Here is a 21,121-nt window from a genome sequence, read left to right on the forward strand (position 1 = left end):
TAATGATTATAATCGTGACCTTCTCACTCACTTTGGAGTCATGTCATGCCATTTCATGCCAATATTTGACGAGACACGATGTACAAAGGATAGATAAGATCCTCTAATCCGATCAGCTGCGATCCATGTTGCAAGCCACCATGTAAATGCGCATAAGTATTTTTAAATGCGCTAATGTAACTCCAAATGTTTGGGAGCCAACTTTGTGGAACTTCTATCTCATGACTTAATAAAGAAATTGATGCCTACTTTTTAAAATCCATGCAACTTTAAATTTCGTACAATCCTTATTTAAACATAGGTAAGCATTAATTAACCAACGTGCCATATGAAAAAAGCTGTACTCGTGAGTTTTGAAGCAACCTTGCATTGCTGCTAGTACCATATTTCGGGATTATTAATTCGTAAATTCATTTTATAAAAGAATGATACGGTTCAAGTGAACATAGGAATCGTTGTAATACATATATTTTAACCTTTTCTTGGTGACGTTATTGAAAGAAGTCGGACATTGTATAGTTGTTTTCTTTTGTGTAACCTTTGCAAAATTTAATTTTACTTAAAGAAGAATCGTAAATCTACCAAAGAGGCCTAATAAAAACACTTGGAATTTTTTTTCTATAATTTCCAGCGAAAGGTGCTCCTAAAACAATAGGATATTAACTCTTGAGAGAATATTTAAAGTAATAACCCTCTCTTATTCCTATAGATGATAGTTTAGGATGCGAATAAACTATGGCCCCTTAATCATACCCTGGACAAAATCAAGAAACGATGGTGAGAGCTAAAATTCACGTAACCATGACATCAATTCTCTCAATCTGAAAACAATCACTGTAACTTTTTTGGACGACGAACAGAAGCTATAATGTGAGTTATTCTCAGCGAAAAAATGTTCATATAGTGTGCCATTAGTAGTACGATGCATGAAGCAAAGGTTATTAGCACCGGCGTTGAACAATAACAAATGAAAACTTATGTGATAATTACTAAGTTTCAACCGCTTTCCGTAGCTATGCATTAACGTAAATCGCTAATTCTCTCTCACTGATACACCCAAACAGGGGCGCAGCTAGGAATTGAGGATAGGAAAGGGGGTTTAGTCACAACTAATACTGGGGTGTCCGGGGGTATGGAATACCCGCCAGGGTAAGCGGGAGGTGCGAAATTTTCAAGATAAATGGTTCAAAATGGTGAGTTTTACGGCTTTCTGAGGGATATTTTATTAATATTTACACTATACAGTAAGTAATATTAATCTAATTAAGTAAAATGGATTAAAATTTAAAACGTTTCTGAGCTCTGGGAGGGGGTGGGTTTATCACCCAACACCCCCCTCTACGCCACCGCACCCAAAGGTTGGTTTGTAAATTTGAGGTTAGAGCCCACCGCGGACCAAGCCACGTGCGTGTGAACATCACACGTGAAAGATAAGGTGGGCAGAAAGAACCTTTATCTGGGCCACCTTCGCACTTCGAGGATTTTATTTGGGGTTGTCCTATGGCTTCACTCGCGCCAGCACCCGAAAAGCGCTCCACCCACTCGGCTGCCACGCTCCCGATATATATAAACTCGCAGCCAATGGAAAAACGGCAAAAATAAAAATCACGATCGCTAAACAAGTTGAGAGGAGGAGTGCGAATTCTCCGCCTTAGGAGCTGGTGTGGTCTGCCGCGATGACCTTTCCTCCTTTGGACCACTCTTGTTTGACGTCCACCCGACTCGGAGGCGCGATCGCAACACGAGACGACGCGACGGCAATGCTCTTCGAAACGACACGAGCGCCACTGCGGCCGAGAGGGAAGGCGGGCGGGCGGGCGGCGTGGGAGCGCAACTATGAATGGGAGCACTCGCATACACACACGTTGCCGCTAGTTCTCATGGTGGGAAGGGGGAGGGGGGGTCAGGGCGAACGCCTCCCTGGCATTTCGGAACGAAGAGCCCTCGATTGCGCAACACCGCCGCGTAATCCACTCTCTCTTGAGTGTATATACACGCCTCCGCGGGTTGCCTCATTACGGCGACGACGCGAGTGCGTTTTTTAAAGAAGAATATACACTTAAACTGTCCAACGGGATGCCATTTTGCGCATCGCGGCAATTCCTGCCGTAGTTTCTCATCTTATTCGGGAAGTATGAATTTTTTTAACGTCTAGGTTCAGGAATCGATTTCCCTGACTCTGTGTTTCACGTCAAATTTACTGTTGCAGTGGCGCCGACTCCATGGTGGCCTGAGGGGGCCGGAGCCCCCCCCAAAAATTCGTTACAGATGAGAGGAAAAAATGTGTCAGGCTAGTCAATTTTCCCCGGAGTGTCCAGATATCGAGATTCGAGTGATCAGGGTTCTAATGTTGATCATATGACTCTTCCAAAATGATTAAAAAACTTAAAATTCACTACTTATAAAATTTACCGGGGCAAGGTCCCCGGTTTGCCCCCCCCCCAATATTTTTTGTAAGCCGGCACCCCTGTACTGTTATAATTACGCAATCCATTTTATCTCAATGAAAACCCAGGCCTACCTCCACTCGGTAACCTACGAGCCATCTCTTGGGTGTGTGGTAGGGATGGAGTATTTTTTTCACCACTCTTCTACGTGTGGGTGCTACCGCAATCGCACGTGCAATTACGCGACCGAGAATTAAGACCGCAGGCTTTCCCAGCCAACTAGTTGCAGAAATTCTTCTAGGGGTCCTCCTCCTGATCAGGGGGGGCGATCTTGGCAATTATAGATATCATTCCGATCGGTTTTCATTCCGAACGGTTGATTACGATTGGCCGCAACGTGATCGGCGTTAGTTGCTTTTGAATTTCTTAAACACAACGATTTCTGCCCGCGTAGATAACCAATCGGAATCAACAGTTCTGAATGAAAATCGTCGTAATAATTCCGATTAGTATCAAGCACACTCGACTACACATGTTTTCTATAGCCGAAGTTTCGATGCTCGACTTGGGCGTCAAAACGCATGCCACGATAAAACTGACCCGGTGGAGAACACAAGAATAATTATGAATATTGCTTGGCAGGGGTTAGCTCTCACCAGTCATTTCGCTATATGCGGCAATATTTTGGGCCAGCTAGACATGCACCTCACACTTTGGACAAGAAAACTACATTCCCATAGACGATCTTCTATATTATTTCTACTGTATATATACCTTTTTCTCAACGTATACGCAACCAAATTCTACAAATGAGGTACCAAAACGCACAGAATTTATCAGAGAACATGCGACGGCATATCTTACTTGCTAAATATTGCTATTGTTTCCTAAAATTGGTTTTTAAATAAGAAAAAAAACATAAAAACACGGTAAATATTCCTGACGTTAACGGCGCACAAACTGATACATTTGTTCATTTACAACAATATCTCGCATTCTTTCAATAACTTTTATCAAAATGTGGCTGATTCCACATTCAAGTCTCCTGTTGATACGTAAGTATGAGTCATCATGTGCGTTTAACAGAGGATAGTGTGATAACTTCCAATGTTGTGTTTAAAGAGGTCCTCTGACCTCAATTTGTACATGAACATTCCAATTAAATTTGCACATAAGACCCTGCCTTTTTTTCTACATTTTAAAATTAGAAACGCGCCTATCCCTCTGTGGACCTGCATTGAAAAGAGCGGGGGAAGCCCGCTGGGAGCGGGCGTAGCACGCTCGTTAAATATTATTGGGAATATTATTAAATACCATGTAGTAAAATTATTGACCAAGTTACTAAACTGTGTACTGGAAGGGCATTTTTCATATCGCGGTGATTTCTGTTGCATTCGTTCATCGCTCGCGGGAAATATAAATTATTGAACCTATTCGTTCTCTACTCTCTTTCCCTGATTTTGTGTTTAACGTCCAATCTACTGTAGTAAGTACACAGGCAGTTTAATTTCATTAAAATATCTTCAGTATTTAATAAAAATTTGGATAAGTATAGATATATTCTTTGTGATTAAAAATACCCAGAATCCATTTAGACAAAATTTCGGATTTTTTTGCACGCATGCGTACATTAATTCAGCGTGATGGCATAGTGGGTGGTCTTTGGGCCCCTAGTTCAAATATGGGTGAAGCGTTAAGAAACACTGAGGCAGAAAATCATTACCATGACTCAGGAAATTGCTCAGTGCGTGATAATCACTCGAGTGTGGCTCAATACGGGGTGAACTCTACCTTCACCTATTAATACAAAACTTCGGGAACAGCGATTGAGAGTGAATATTTCACATACATTTTATAGCCCACAGATTTTTATTCGCCCAGACATTTTTATTCGCTAGCACAAAAAGATATCATTGCTGAATTCACACTGATTCAACAGCCTCAACTACGTATTCGAAATTTTAGAAATATTTTATTTACTTGAGTGGAATGTTTTTTGAGGATTTGAGGGGCACCTTGAGAGACCCTACGTTATGCACAGCAGACAAGACAGTGAACATGAAATCATGTAGAGTAGATTCGAGAACGTGTGGTTTTAAAAATACATTTGGAACCTAACCTTTGCGATGCCATAGCGCAATGCTCCTGCCTCACCTCATGCCAGTAACTACACTCACTACGTATAAACTTCGAGTATGTTTAGTAGAAATACAAACACCTCTTCCAAGTCCCCAAGAGGAAGCAGATATAATAATATGGATGATTTGAAGTATATTATTAAAATTGGACATTACAATATTTCCACTGACATGAGTTCCACTCAGTGGAATTAATTTAATAATATTAAGTACTTCCATAATTTGGTGTTAAATAATAAGGTGTTTAATTTAAAAAATATTAAGAACTTCCACCATATCGTGCCAAACGCCATACAAAAAAAATGATTTGAAGAAGGTTGTTGTAGACATAGGGAGAAGGGCTAAGGACAGGTATTAGCTGAAAATCAGCAAGAAGGCTGTTCTTTGCCACACGTAATTTTCAACGTTTACATCGAGATAGCCATCAATGGAATTCAAAGAAACGTCTTCGGGAGAATATATCCATGGAGAAAAAAATTAGCACGATACGGTTTGCCGATGATATAGCTGTCATTGCACTTGAAAAATATTCTTGTTAATATGGTAAAGGTAAAAGGTAGATATCAGCTGAAAATCTTTACGAAGAAAACTACAATGAAAAAAAAGATATTTGTACTCAGAAGAAGTCAAGACTAGCATTAAAATATGGAATCAAAGTCTGCAAGAGGTGAACGGATTCTGTGATTTGGGAAGAAGAATGGAAAGAGAACGAAATAAATCTTTAGCAGAACAGCCCAGGCGAAGACTGCACTAGCCCACAAAGAGAAATATCTGTTTAGAGCTGGAAAATTAAACATAAAAGCAACAAAACAATGCCTCAGAACTTACAGAAGAATCTGGAGTATACTTCTGTGCGGCACTGATGCATGGACGGACAATAACAGCGGCGGGGAAGTCAAGGGTGGAGGCATTCGAAACGTGGTTCCACTGAAGGGTGATGAAACGGATCGGCCGAATGAGGGACTCCTACGAAGGGCAGGAGGGCTGAGGAGCCTTACGAAAATCATTGCGAGAAAACGTAACTGCATGCTCAGTTGAGGGAACATTATCGTCAAGGGACAAGTGGACAGAAGGAACGGAAAGGGAATGAAATATATGGAACAGGTAATGAGGGACGTGAAAGAGAAGAAATGCGTAAATGTTAAGAAGATAGCAGACAGGAAAACAGTGTGAAGAGCTGCGTCAAACCAAACTTAAGCCTGAACAACACGATAATTTTTCCGTCCCAGAGAATGATACCTCCAGCGATAGGTTTTAAGAGACCAAAATAGCGATCGCTCGACACATCATTTTCTGAATACACACATTCATTCTTACCATCTCTTTATCCATCACTTATTGCATCACTTTCCTTATTTAAAACTGTCATTCAATAAACAGCCATGTGTGGCGTTACCATGGCTATTTGCGGCCGTTGGTAATTTTTGAAGGTTGAAAGACGGTTCTAGCGATTGTTACAGCGACGGAAAAAGGGAAGTGTCGATTGATGGAAAAAGGGATGGGATTTTTATCCCTTGTGCCATCGCGGAAAATGATTGCGTAAAACGGTTACATTCCCCCATCATTGGAGCGACCCCTTGGAATGGACGAAAAATATGTTCGTGAGATGATTCAGACTTTAGGATTGTTGCCAGTGATGATGAATAATTATCAGCTATTGAGTGAGTGTTCCGCACGCGTCTGAATGTTGAAATACGGCTGTTGGGCCAGAAACACTTTATTTATTTACGATTCACACCTCGACTTCACGAGGGCCAAGTATTGGGTCAAGGATTGGTTTTATACTCGTGAGAGCGATTTTTTTTAAGGCAATGAACACCTCTCCTGGAACCGGAACTTAATGAGGTTCCCGAATTATCTACAGTGGCCATCAGTTTTCCCGTAACACTTATTCTAATTTGTGAGGGAACGGCTCAGTGAGGATTTCATCCAGTACATCTAAATTTTCCCAGTCATCATTACCGGATTCTTGAATTAAACTGCGAATTTACGTGGGAAAAAAACGATCCCAATCTACCTCCGAAACCACGAATGGATATTTTTGAAGAACATAATGCGCATTCACAGAGAAATTAAGGGCAGGCAGCAAAACGAACCGCTCTATCACTTATTCCATCATCATGCTCGTGTTTCTACAAAATAGTATGATATGGTATTTGGAGGAGGTCATTTGCTCTATGAAGGGAGGGGTGGGTAAGGAAGGGTGGAGAGAAACCCGGCGTCGGCATTAGTCTGCTCTTAACGAAAGGCGCCAAGGGGACCGCGGCTTAACGTCCCATACGACGGACGGAGTGCTGAGCATGAAATGTTCTGCACACAACATTAAGGCAGGGACAGGCAGTCTCTGAAAATTCTCTGTCACTGCCGGGATTTGAACCCCAGTCCGCCGGTTGGGAAGCCAACAGTCTAGCCACGACACCAACACGATCCTCCTACAAAATATTCGTACCTTTAATGGTGTAACTTAGGCATCTTGCTTCTCTTTTTACCATTTATATTCGTTACCCAGTGGCGTAGCGAGGCTGGAAGTCCAGTTGGTCCAGACTCCCCCCTCCGAAATATAAAAAGCACACCTACTTTGCATCACAAAAGAAAACTAAGTATTGAAAAATCATGAATTTACAAAATATTTCTTTGACGAATGAGGTTTTTTCTATTATGAGAAGTGTTAAAATTAGTTTAAAACCTTTTACTTACATTAGTAACCTGTTTTTCAAAAATTTTCCCCCCAGGGACTCCCTCCCCCTAACAAAATTTCTGGCTACCCCATTCTCATTACCCCTTTCCCTTGGGCTACAACGTCGTCGCGGTGGAAAAGCTTGCGCATTCCTACGACTCTGAGAGCTGCACTGGCGGGATTCTCAATTACTCCCGGTAGGGCGACCCATGCCAGATAGATCGAAGGGTAGGAGCCAGAAGAAAGGTAGTCCACGTGATGGTGTAACGTGAAAAACACTGCTGGAATGGAAGTTGGGAACCCTACCAACTATCTCTTCCTTGAAAACATGGAGTACAACCAAATGAGCCTCGGAATCTCATCGAACGGGACCCGTCCGCAGAGAGCGGGTGTCGTTCACGGCAGCGACGTCGGCGAGTTCCTCGGGGTCGTCAACATGCGAAAACCTTGCAGAGACTTAGGACTTCTTGTGAAAAATAAGAGGAAATCCATGAAAGGAGAGGAGATGCCCGAACACATAATATATGTTCTATGGAATCCTACCTTAATTGGTAGAATGCTTTGATAAAAATATTCTAAGGGATGTACCGTGCCGCCACCGAAACGGAATGGGTACCAAACTGGTGGATTTTGCTATAGTTTTGCGTCTTTGCTAGGTCAGACTACCTTAAGATTCGGATAGGACTCCATCATGGGAAACAGAAATTTAAACTGTGAAAGCTCTGTTAGCATAAATCGTAAATCGCCCCCCAAAAAATTTGGATAGCCAGTGGATTCAATACCCCATTTTTCCGTGTGATAAGTCTGATAATGGCAAACGAAGAGTCAGACGCGGACAGATGCTACATATTTTGTATGAACTTGTCTCGGGATCGCCACCTGGTAAGAAAATTGGAGGCAGCCTACCTTGAGAGTAACCTTGAGGATGGACGACTCGTCGTGCATCGTCAAGGTTACAGATGCTAAGCGAAGTGACCGTAGGAAATCTACGTTGAGAGAGGCGTGGTTGGTGAAGCGCCCATTGCTGGGGTTAAGGACCGTGGACCAGCGGAGACTTGGCTTTGACGATCGGAATTCGTTTCAGAAACCTATTCCAAGAGCGGCTGGTCGAGTAGCGATTGAAATTCTTCCACTCCAACGTTATATCTGCCGCCTATTCAGTGAATCGATCCCACCATTGGTTGGATCGCCATAATTCTGAGATACCTATCATCCAAATCGATTATAAGGTTCTAGATTATACGTTATGATCTAGAGATATAGATCATAAGTTACGAGCGAGCAGTTAGTCATGAAAGAAAAACCGGCGCTTTTTAACCAACTCACCAAATCGGAGAAAGCCATCTTGTATTTAAAATTGGATTTTGGCCACCGAATCGCATCAATTTTATCCTCACCAAATTTTTAAACTTTGATTCTAGTCAGGTCAGGTGAATAAAAGTTTGAAAATTTGGTAAATTTTTGACGTTTAAAAATTTGTTTGGTTTAAAATTTAATGACGCAAAGGTTGACTCCATTAGAGAACATTACTTAAATAATAGCAAAAAACTAATGCGCATACGGAGGACATTTTAATTCATGGGAAATAAAAACGAATGGAATCAAAAAAGGATAGCGGCCAATAATGATGATGGCATCAATATTAATGTCGTTTTACTCTAGAGATGCTGGAATAACGTACGATCAAGAAAGACCTACCACTAAAATCCATCGCCTCCATTAAATGAATCCGTAAGTTCTCCCATTGAATAAATATCCATTGGGAAATTATTGGACTCGACTCAGGCTATGTTCGAAAAACTGGCGACTTTTCCGCTTGGCCAAGCCGGAAATGCCATCGATGTTCTTTCAGTCAGGAAGATTAAGTGCACCCAGATTCCCGCGCTTACTACATTCACATGGCAGCAGTAGTTGCCTCAAGAATGGTTTCGGATATAGATAGAATACAGAAACGAGCAGCAAGATTAGTGTAAAATTGTTTCGATAAACATAGTAATCGAACTGCATTAATTAGGAATTTATAATTGGTAATTCTAAACAATCGCAGGGAAAATTTTTGGTTAAATCTTTTGCGTGCACTTAAAGTTGTATGCATTTTGCCTAATTTTCAGGATGTTATGAGAGATCCTAATTATATTGTACGAACGATCACATGGATAAGATTAGGGAAATAAGACAGCAGAATCGATAGATTTAAGATATAGTTTGCTCCGCGCACAATAAGTGACCATGGTACTTGCGATAGTTTAGCTCTACGATAGCTTGACTCGGAATAGATAGAATAGGCCCTGCACTTGCAATTGATAAAGTGAATACTAACTATCTGCATGGTTATTTTGCATGTTATAACTCATACATGAGTCACTTACTACGCTAACTTTTCGTTTTTTTTTATTATTAGCTAGAAGATTTATTAGCATGGTAGGATGTTCGTAGACTTCGCACTCTCCTAGTTTCTGGTCTAACCGGGTGCCGTTGTCCTTAGCGATTGGCCTGCGTCAGGCGAAAGAGCGCGTGTCTGATTAAGGCTAAGATGCGAGTGCTGTTTGCCTGGTTTGGAATCACCCCGTGCCACACACCCTTGAGGTGGCTTGCACGGTACCTGGGAGATGCATATGTAGCATCAGAGGCCTTGAGAATGGGTGACGAGCCCGAGAAATAAATGTTCATTCGAAATAGGGGTAGATGTCTTGTCATCCATGCGACTATTCATTCTCCGTTTGAGTGCTAATCGAGTAATCACGCATAAAACTCCATGCCGACCTCTCTTATTATCCAAACGTTCAGTTTGGGTTTCATTTTGATTTTTTCCGACAGTAACTTCTTAATTTTTAATTATGGTTTCTCGCGATGGATTTCACTCCGTTCCTTCCGATTACGGTGTGGCATTTGGAGAAGGCGACCGACAGTTTGGGTGATTTGCGTCACAAGAGAGGGTTGGGAAGGAAGGGTGGAGAGAAACCCGGTGATGGGATTAGGTTTTTCTAGACGAATTGCGGACCACGGCTCAACGTCTCATCCGAAGGACAGAGAGCTGTGCTTGAAGCGCTCCCCAAAAGGCACTCCGTCTGGATTGGGCACCTGCTTGGGCAAAATCTCTGCCATATCCGGGAATTGAACCCGGGACCACTGGGTGGAAAACTCTTTAGCCACCACAGCAACATGAATCCCTGGAACAACGTATGAGGGCTCAGGGGAGCCCTTCGAGGATACAACGCACCGGGGCCGGGAACCAAGCCAGTGGCTTATACGCCCGATCACCCGGGGAGGGGGAGGAGAGGAAGGGAAAAGGAAAGAGGCGCCGCCGCGATAGGAGCCCGAAGACGCCTCTGGGAAAGGATAGGAGCGGAAGGAACGGGAGAGGGAAAAACACCTCAACGCTATAGAAGCGAAGAGGGCCCAACTAAATAGCGAAACCAGGCAAAGCCATTAATGTGCCAGCGATTTTAGAGGATTTTGCTAAGAGGAAGAAAAATCCATCGATCAAATCACTAGTTAATCCCTGGAACATTGAGAATTCGAAAAAACTGGGGAATAAGACAATAAATTAAGTATGACCCAGCATAGACGGGAAGTATTTTAAATAAATTATTCGCCGGGAAAGTGTTAAATCGTGCTCGCATCATTCTCTTAGCTCGAGAGAATGTATTCGGTCCTCTGCGGGCAGGAGGGAATCGCCCTTAACGGGGAATATTATCCCCCCTCTCCCAGGACTGGGAAAATCCCCTCCAACGGGGAAACCCCCCCTCCCGACGTGCCCCAGCGACAAGGCAAGAGGGCAGACCGCTCGGCCTTGGGTCGAGAGTTCGCACGCTCCTCTCCTTCGGGTAGCTATCCTCACCCGAAAATTACGAGGAAAGAAAGGCTCCCTCATAGCAATCGGAGCCGCTGGGACGAGCCTTTCCTTCATTATTTGCTGGAGAGGAATGACTCAGCCGATTCATCAGCGCAGCGTCTTCCTAATGCAAAAAAAAAACATTACAGATGAGAATTCCGGAGTCTCCTTTTAGATGTGCCGTCACCCACCGCGCATTTAAAATTACTGTTCAATGTCACCAATCGCATCGCTGAGACGTATAACGATCCGAATTCAATAATATAAGGTATAAGTACCGAGTTTTACCAAAAATTATACTTGTGATGTGTGAATTTATGAATTATATAACTTTTCAATGCATATTCCTCGCAATTTCAATCACTATATTGAAAAATTATTGAAAAAGTGGATCGTGTCGCACTCATCACCGCGATGCGGACATTTTTGAAAATAGATTTAAACGGTACTGATGTGGCAACGGAAAAATCAACCTCCTATAGGATGGAATAGGGTGTCTGCCTCTATGGAGTCCCCGTGTGAAAAACTGTCTCCGTTTAACCATATTTTATACGTCTTCTTAAGTAATCTCCGAAATGAATAACTGATTCATATTCCAGATTAATGATAGCAAATGTGTTTCGATTAATAAAATTAACGATGTCACTCACTAGGATCAGTGAATTCATGCTTATTTTTTTCCATTCTTCTAAAATTGTACGGATTTACGGATGGAATCACAAATCGTAGGCAAGTTTTGCCTTTTCATGAATGATCACATATTTTTTTATAATAATGAGCAATATTTTTATTACCGTGTGGTATGCATGTGGGTTATGACTTGCATTCTGCATGCTGGGGATTGATCCCCGCCAAATACCCTACAGGTGGCGCGTAGTATGTTATGTACATTGTTGGCGTTCGCGTTGCCATACTTCTAATTTTAATCATGAAAAACAAAATAATGTTGTTTTGTCAATCCAATTTGACATATTAGCGAGCAATTTCAACGAAAGTAACCATGGGAATACAAATCAATTAAATTATTCATAAATAAAACTGAATGCTATCCGATGTGTTTGGTTGCTTCAATCCATGTCGCTTCCCTGTGATTACCCAAACATACATTGCTGTAGAAAATTCTTTCGAGGATTTCTACGAAACATTTAGGTGGTTCAGAAGAGTTTCATAAAATATTGTTTCATTTTTAAGGTGTTTTTTACTGAATTCATTCTCAGTTTGTGAGGTTTAATCATAAATCCCGTAAATAATTTTATATTTCTGCGCTTAAAGAGGATTGACTGATAAAAACAGAAATAATTTTCAAGCCTTAAAAAAAACTAAGAAATAGTTTCAACTGATAAAAAAACGGTAAATGCAATAAAATTGGTATGCCGCTCATCTTTCCACTGGCAGACGGACAAATGAAGAAATTAAGTAGTTGAACGAGTACATACTTAGAAATGGTTTCGTTTTGAAGGAGAATCACTACTATTTCCATATGCTCCACCATCACTCTGATTTGGGATAGGAGGAAACTCAAAGAAGCGGCTTACTGTCCCTCAGTCCTCCCTTGGAAAGATATTCAGGGAAATTAATTCACACAGTAGCTGTGATAAGTGACGCTTGGTAAAAACTTTCATGGCAATTCGAAGAACCTCATGCACTGAAACCCTCGCTGTCCCTCAGGGAGGATAGCGTGGAAGGACCTGTGCTTGCACTCAAATACATATCGAATGATTAAATGTTAATTGGAAATTGTAGGATATTAATCTACTCGATGCCCAACTTTTTTCCCTCGTGACCAAGGAAATTAAATACCAAGCAGAAAATAATGAATAAAAATAGTCAAAATGTATATTATTCTACAGAAAATGACATAAAAGTCCTGTAGCTGTGCGATAGAACTTGAATGAGTACTTACTGTCGAAATAATTTTTTTCCACTTTTATGAAACAATTTATATGGACAACTGCTGTCTATATGTGTGTATAATCGAGGATGACATAGTGAATCGAAACTAATCGTCCCAATAAATTGTTATAAAAAATCGGGAAACTGCAGTTCTTTCCACAACACACGACGTCCTGTGTGACCACAGACTCGAACTTCACAGGAGTGCTTCCCGAATCGAGTGCGAGGAGTTGGCGCGAGAGAACTTTCAGCCCTGGAAACCGAGGGAGATGTCTTACTCACGTTTAGGACGATCTGGAAAAACCTTTCGATGGCAAACATGGCTTTTTCGGTGCTCCTGGATCAACCCAGTCCTCATTACTAACCTTCGATTCGTTGGTTTCGCTCTTGGGGAGATGATGCTCAGCGGTGCCTGGCACACGGATGAGACGCTCGATCGGACTTCGTTGGAAGAAGACTCTCCCCTTCTTCTGGTGGTGCTGCTCGTTGCTGCTGTGAGGGGTGTTGCCTCGGATCTGCCGATGCGAATGAGCGAAAGTGGTGGTCACGTTGGGATGGGGACGGAGGAGGGTGGGGGGGAGGAGTTGAGGGGTGGGGGGGGGGGGCTGAAGAGGGGGGGGGGTTGTTTGAGGGGAGGGGAGGAGAGAGAGGAGGGGGAGTCACATTCCTACCGGAAGATGGTCCCCGTGGGAGAACACGACGAGGAAAGAAAGGAACGGATGAAAGTGGAGATGTTGCGAGACATCACTCCAGTTCTCATCGGATTCCAGCCTGGAAACGTACCACGATATGGATGCTGAGACGTTGCCATTCTTTCGTCGAACCGTTCTTCAATAAACTTCCTTTTGAAAGCACTGCAAGAAAGAAGTGACTTTGTGCGCAATCACTCGCACGGGTGCAAAGTTATATACAACAGTGATGAAATTCCACACGAAACTAATCATTCGGCTTATCCGAGATTCGAACCCGGATATCCCATGTTACACCACCAAGCCATCTTCTTCCAAGGCGAATCTTAGACTGGTTTTACCGGAAAACACTGGGTTTACTCCTTCTTCGGTAAATAAACTGGTCCCCAACCGTGATTGCGCTACATGTGCAAGTCTTTGGTTAAGTCCTCGGTGACATTTAGCCTTTTCCGGTAAGCCTATACTGAGATTCACCTTTGAAGAAGATGACTTGTTGTTGTAGCTTGTATCATATCTGACCAGCTATTGCGAGATCCTAGTTCGAATCCCTGCTAAGCCAATTATTTTTCATGGTGAATTTCATCCTTGGTGTACATACCTTTGAAAGTATCTATATAAATGCAGTATTGGTTATTCACTGTGAGCAATGGGATGCTGGTTACTTTCCTGTTTGAATAGTCTCTTCCAAATACTAAGAAAGACTATTCGGTACGATAGTAGCGGGAAATGATGTACATCGACCCTCTTCCAAGAAAGCATACAATTAGCAGAATTTGCTATTTCCTGAAGCACTCAGAAATCCCTTGGAAGTATAAAAGTTTGCTATCGATACGAAAAAGTCAGTCAAGGATGCATATTCATAATTTACTTTTTAATTGCGTTTCACAACAATTGGAGCTCAATTCTAGCCTTCATCGACCAATTCAGCAATTATGCTTATTATACGATCGATATTAATATACGAGCTACAATTACGTAATACTGCCGAACTCTTGTTGAGACATTATACATATGTGTATTATATTTGTCATACATATATCTCGGTGATATAAAGTGTCATTGCTCGCAACGAGCGTTGAAGTCACCAAGTTCAGATGTTTACATTTATGAGGTCTATACGAAAGAATTGTTTATGGAATCTATGGCAGGAAATCTGGTTCTATATAAGTATATGTATCTATTAGTGGATGTTGGCTCATCCGAAATTAATAGCCTTCCACACCATTGCTCCAATCAACATCAAAGTAGGCAAATTTATATTGTTTTTCAAGAGAAGGTTTACGTGCGAATTAATTTGTTGTAACTCTTTTCAGGGTTCCTAAGAGGTCTTCTCTCCTATATTTATTACCTAACAAGCATCGTGTTATGTGTAGTGGTTCCATTCTTTTGCTTTTAAAATTGCTTTCCATTAAGATAGAGGAGTGGAACTTTTTCAAAGGATGTCTGAATAACTGACTTTTATTATCTATTATTATTATTATTATTATTAATGAAATATAATTCAAATTTCGTATTTTTATAAAAATTAATTATTTTGCTGATAATTTTCGCATAAAAAAATCAGCGATGGTAGATTCCCTTATCGATAAATTACAATTAAAGAGTGATGGTGGCTATGGTTAATAGTTGGAGAGCAATTTTGAAATGGAATTCCATTCACTTTCAATATGAACTGAGTCCAGGACTTTTCATGAACGATTATTCCTCTTTCTATTAGTTTTTTTAGATGTACAAACACAGACTCTTGGTGAACGTATAAAAATTGCTCGCATCGGGCGTTGAAGTCTCCAGTTTCACATGTGTTCATAATGCATGCGTCTCAGGGGATAGATCCCGCCAGGTGAAACTCCATTTGCATAAATCTTTTACTATCAGTATCCTAAAGCGTATAGGAACATTAGAAAAAAAAACAAAATTGCTGAGCTTGGGGTTGAGCGCCGAAGGGACCATTAGTGTGGAAGCCAGCGGTTCGCCGCACGCCGCAAAAATTATTCCTGGACGCCGCACAGTGATCCAGAATATCGAAAAGGCCGGCATGATAATCTGTATAAACCAAAGTAGGTCATACATAGGATTTCAAGGTCGCTGATTACGAATTGGACCTCGGAGGCTGAAGAAAAATCATTTTCTTCGCGAATACTAAACACATAAAATTTTAAATGGGTGGTTAAGAACTTTTGCCACCTGAAAAGTCTACCCAGTTTGAAGATTTGCTCAATAAAGCCACATTACACCAACAAATGACGCTTGATGCATTTCAAGCTGAATATATATGATTTGGAAAATAATAAATCAACCTTGTACGACAAATCCCCTCGTTCCAAGTTACTTCTAATGGCTATGCTCACGGTGCAACGCACGCAGGTGTACCGTTGGAGGTCAACTTCATTTTTCGAGCATAACTTTCACATCTGCAGACGCCTGTAGAGTATAAAGCACGAATATCAAAGCTAAACCTTATGAAAAGACCTGTCAAAGCTCGGTTTCGCGAAGCAAGATGCAGTTAAAACCGTTAGGCACATTTTTATTACTCTTTAGAAATGACATTCGGTATTACACGTTATCACTTTATCGTGGTAAGTTAAAACGTGAAGAATGCTTTAAACAGCATCAAATTAGGAAAAAACTTTTTTATTCTATATATTTTACAAAAATAAACTAAAGCAGTGATAATATATGATATTGAAGTATATTTTTATTCTTTTGTCACTCCGCGTGTGTAATATCGAGTGCGTTCACTTTCAGACTGGCCTCCGTCGACTCTTGAATTCCGAGGCACCGGTTATAACACTATCAACATTAGGAAGGATTTTCCTTACACCACTTCCCAGTCATACTCTCAGGAAAGGAATTTCGTATCTGGGTCATAATCAGGGTGCCTGGACTCCAGGAAACCGTCGCCATTGATATAAGTCACGCAATCGGATACACATCGCAAATAATAATTAAAAGAATTTGATAAATGAAATGGAAAGACAAGTTGAGACGAAACCTAAATATTCAACATTCAAGCCTTTTCTCGAAACTTTGAAGAAAAAAACACACTTTACCGCCCTTATTTCCATTTACTCGTTTAGGGAAAACCTTTTATTGAACTTTCGTGGTTTGCGGGTGCCCACCGCGTTTTTCATAGCTGATGACAAGTTTCGTTGGATATCAACTCAGCATCTTCTAGACAAAAGTTGAGTTCTTGCATGTCGGGTCAATAAAGTTTTTTTTCCAATGCTGAAGGAGTACTCGGATATTTACATAGTATTGGTAGTTTTTAGACATATTTACAGCAAGGATTCCATTCCTTTTCAGGGCTTCCCAAAAGGTTATTTCAAGTTTACATTTGTTTGTGAGCATGAAGCAGCAATGGCAAATATATATTTCTCTGGAAATATTTTCATGCGATGGCTATTGGTGCGGAATCACAAATATATACTTCTGCATCTGTGTATTCTGTGTATATATCAGTGTGCGGCGTTCACCCGAGACGTGAGGGGAACTTGGAAAACCCCACGTGGACCGCCTTGTAGTTGAAGCAGGAGAAATGATCAGGTCTTCAAGCGCTGTCTTAATGATGATATCCTGGTGTCATTTGCTGTACTGCTGTAGCCGTTCTTATTGAATAGCCGTTCGTTATGTGCTATAAAGTAAGGTAATTGGTATTCATATATAAGGTTATGCATTAGAGCCGCGCAGGTTTTGAAGAAGAACAAGTTATTTACAAATATTCCGTCATTTTAAGGCAGGATTGATTGCAGGGCGTCAAAGTATATGGTCGTCGTCGCAGAGAATAAATGAATCATTTGGGCGAGTTACTTTTACAGTAAGTTCTTTATAGTATTAACAGTAACACGACAGCATGTCGTGAATTTAATAATCTGATATGATGCTTAATGGGTCCGCAGTAGTTGTAGAATCGGTTGAATTTCAGTCAGGTTTGCTCCGATTGGCTGGAATCGTATTCGGGTTTCGGTGCGGGGAGAGGGGGGTTTCCGTGGAAAATTCTCTTCCAATCGTGCGGGAGCGGGTGGCTTTCCTCTCCATTGAAGTTCCTTGGCATTTTGGCGACTTCTAGATTCTCTCGAATCGACCTTGGGAAGTTACTTTTCCTTGGCGATCACTCTAGCAATAGTCAAAGTCAATCTCATGTCCGGGTGCGGTCGCGTGCTCAGCAATTGCCGAGAGAAGTAAGTCTCCCTTATTTCCTCCGGTGTTCCTGTTGCCGCTGTTTGAAACAACGACATATTTGGCCAATATAGGACATGAGATGGGACTCTGACACCCGGAGATTGATTGCTCAGGAAAAATGTTACCATATCCGCCAGGGTAAAAACCTCTTCAAAACGCCCAAGAATTTCAACAGAGAGAAGAGTTACCCGCTCCCCAGACACAAAAATACCATCAAGGACTGAATCATAATAATAACGAACCCGTACATCAACTTGCCAAAATTAAGGGCACTCCTACATTTACATAATACACCACAAGCCGTCTCAATTGATGTGTGGCTAGGGATGTAAGGACGCCAGCCGTTAACAAATAAAAGGAAAGCTCTGACGAAATTTCGCCTTATATTATTTATGTCCGAAATCCCATTCGGAAAAATATCTCTCTCAATTTATCATTTCTGTCGGACCTGACCATATAGTTATGTTCAAATAAGATTTTCTCCGAGTTGCTCTGAAAGGTATCTATTCTCAAATGCTCAATCAATGTAAGCCTAGCATTCAGCCTCAGAAACCCAACAATGAATACTAAGGGAGTTAGTTAATTAACAAATGACACGATCGTTAAACTTCTCAGAGGAGTCAATAGTGGAAGCATTCGAAACGTGGTGCTATCGAAGAATTATGAAGATAAAATGAATCGACCGAGTAAGTAATGAGAAAGTGCTAATGAGAGTGGAATAAAAGAAGAAGTCTTCTGCAAAAGACGGGATAACTTAGTGCGCTACATCATGAGTCACGATGGCCTGATGGAAACAATCGTAGAAGGACAGGTGGAAGGGAAGAAGGCCCCGAATGAGTTACATAGGACAGGTTGTAAAGGATGTAAAAGAGTTCTGCAATACCGAGATAATAATTGACATATTTCTTTTGTGTCAATTTGACGAGGAGAGGAGAGCGAAATGGAAAGCTGCGTCAAACCAATATTGGGATTTTTGACTTATGATGATTATGTTAATCGGTTAAAACATTAAAAACGACAACTCTTGCAAATAATTAAAAATTAAATCTCGCTAAAGCTGAAGTAATTTTAAAACATTCATCAAAAATAGCCTTCATGGAGAAGTTTCTTTCGAGGTCCTAAATCACCAGGCTTGTGAAATGATATATAATTCTAGAATGTCTTCATTTGTTTCGTATTTATCGCTATTCGTAGTTCGTTCTGTCACAAAATACAAGAATTAAAGATCCCACGGAGATTTCCAACGTGCTGGGCTAGAGATAGATGATTTGAGTCAAAGAGCATTAGAGCACGTATTAACACATTGTGGTCCGTTCACGTAAAAGTACGTGTTTTCTTATCCAGCGGTAGTGGTCCGGTCACGTATTTTAACGTGTTTTTGTATTATGATCTGTCACTCCTCTCTACGGAATTATTTTGGACTGTTTGACTAAGTTATTGTTCTCGCAAAAAAGAAATTAAAATATATGCATAAAAAATATATGTTAATTATAAAAAACGTGTACATGTTCATGCAACAAAAATGCATTACTTCTCGAGTTGTGTGAGTTTAATTGTATACTTGTAGCTTCTGCGTAAAAATAAAAAAAAAATGGCCGGCCTCCAGGGCAAGTCAAATGCAAAGGGCATCGGACCAAGAAGTGTTAAGTCAGGCCCGGAACTAGGGCGGGGCAGAGGGGGAACGTGCCCCGGGTTGCAGATGTCAAGGGGCGGAAACATTTGAAAATTTCATTAAATAAGTTATTTGATTCCTCGCTTTAAATTATTTAACAAAAATTATTGATTTTTTGTTAAATTATTAAACAGTGATACTAATAAAATTTCTTATTCGCAAAAATACGGTTTTTAATTTCAGCTACCTCATCTCAAAAAAATAGCTTATGGAAGTATTATATTTTAGCGGTGCCCCCTTTAACCGAACTCCTAGTGTCGGCTCTGCATTAAGTGTATCTATAATGCATGTATTTCGTGGTCCTGCGTGGAAGGATCTATCCATCGGGCCTAATTAATTTGGCGAGGAAGAATCATAATTTTAAGGCAGAACCTCCGAAGCAGCTCTCAAATACGCTAAAAATTTCCTTCCTACATCGGGGGATATGCGATTGCCATGTTTTACTCGAGTAACTATTGGAGCCCTTCCCAATTAGTATTTGAATATTTATGACGAGGCTAAAAAAAATTGATTATGAGGGCTTCTTGTTCTGGTTTTGTATTCCGTATTTTGTCATTTTGTATTTTGGCCTTTTGTATAATTTATGTTTTATGCTATCACACTATCTAATGGTAGACTTATTCAAATTTTTGTTGCAATAATTATAATTATGACCCGTGTGTAGGGATTTTCCGTCCCCTGTCCTTCCTATCCGACCCCAGGTGACAGAAACGGGGAATGCTTGGATAGATAGGTGGGAAATGAAATATCACCCGCGGGTCAAAACGAAATCTGAAATCCAGGCCCGTCTGTTCTCACATTGGGATGCCATCAGCTCAGCGTCAGTCTATAGGTTAGATGCAGCCGAGGCGTCTTTAAAATTGCTTAGCTGTAACAGAATAAAACCCACCGCAATATCCACCGCAGCAGCCCGACGCTGACTGAAACAACTGACGTCCACAATGAACTAATCCGTAAAAAGCAAGGAGTATTCCAAAATTATCCCTCCGTATGCCACTGACCTCTCAAAGTTAACCCAAATTTCCGATGTCCCATTTGCCCATAGACTACCCAAAGTTCTGAAATCCAGTCGTGTCTGTAAATTAGTACACCACCAAACTAGTCAATAATTTTCAGTCCAGGCTCCGGAAAACTAATAATATTTTCATTAAAAACATTTGAATTATTGTTGGAGCCTCATAGTTCCAACAATAAACACACTGCTTCATCAATTTGCTCTTCTGTGAGTCTTCCCTTCTTCTAGTTTAATTAATATCTTTTATTTGATATGCTTAAGGTATTTGAAATATTAACACTTACTGTATTGTCTACTGGCTGGTTGGCGTGGCATGGTTTATCGGGAAAGCTTCTGAACGCGACAAATAATGGGAAAGAGCTGAAAGTGCTTCTCTGAATCTTCTGTTTCCTGAGACCACCCATTCTAGCCGATAGCATGTACGCATGAAATAGAACCAAAACTTTAACGGCTCCTTTCATCTTCCAAATAAAAAAATTGAACTTGACAGGAAAGCATATCGTTAAATATGTGATAAATTGTTAGAAAATATTTAGACCGCCGTCGCGTCGTAACAAAATCGAATACAACTCGGCTCCTGTCCGTCGCGCCTGATTGTACCAAAATAATTTTATGCCGAGATATACATAAAATAAT

The 21,121-nt window shown here is 41.0% G+C and overlaps 1 protein-coding gene across 1 annotated transcript in view; it reads right to left on the reverse strand.

The window, feature by feature from the left end:
* The window catches only part of LOC124155463 (glucose dehydrogenase [FAD, quinone]), a 52,380-nt gene extending 38,941 nt beyond the window's left edge, over positions 1 to 13,439 (reverse strand). Inside the window, exon 1 of the mRNA XM_046529294.1 lies at positions 13,296 to 13,439. The gene's annotated coding sequence lies outside the window, so the exon portion shown is untranslated. The remainder of the gene's footprint in view (positions 1 to 13,295) is intronic.
* Between the last annotated feature and the right edge of the window lie 7,682 nt (positions 13,440 to 21,121).

This window comes from Ischnura elegans, chromosome 3 (genome assembly GCF_921293095.1).
Source record: "Ischnura elegans chromosome 3, ioIscEleg1.1, whole genome shotgun sequence".
Lineage (NCBI taxonomy): Eukaryota > Metazoa > Arthropoda > Insecta > Odonata > Coenagrionidae > Ischnura > Ischnura elegans.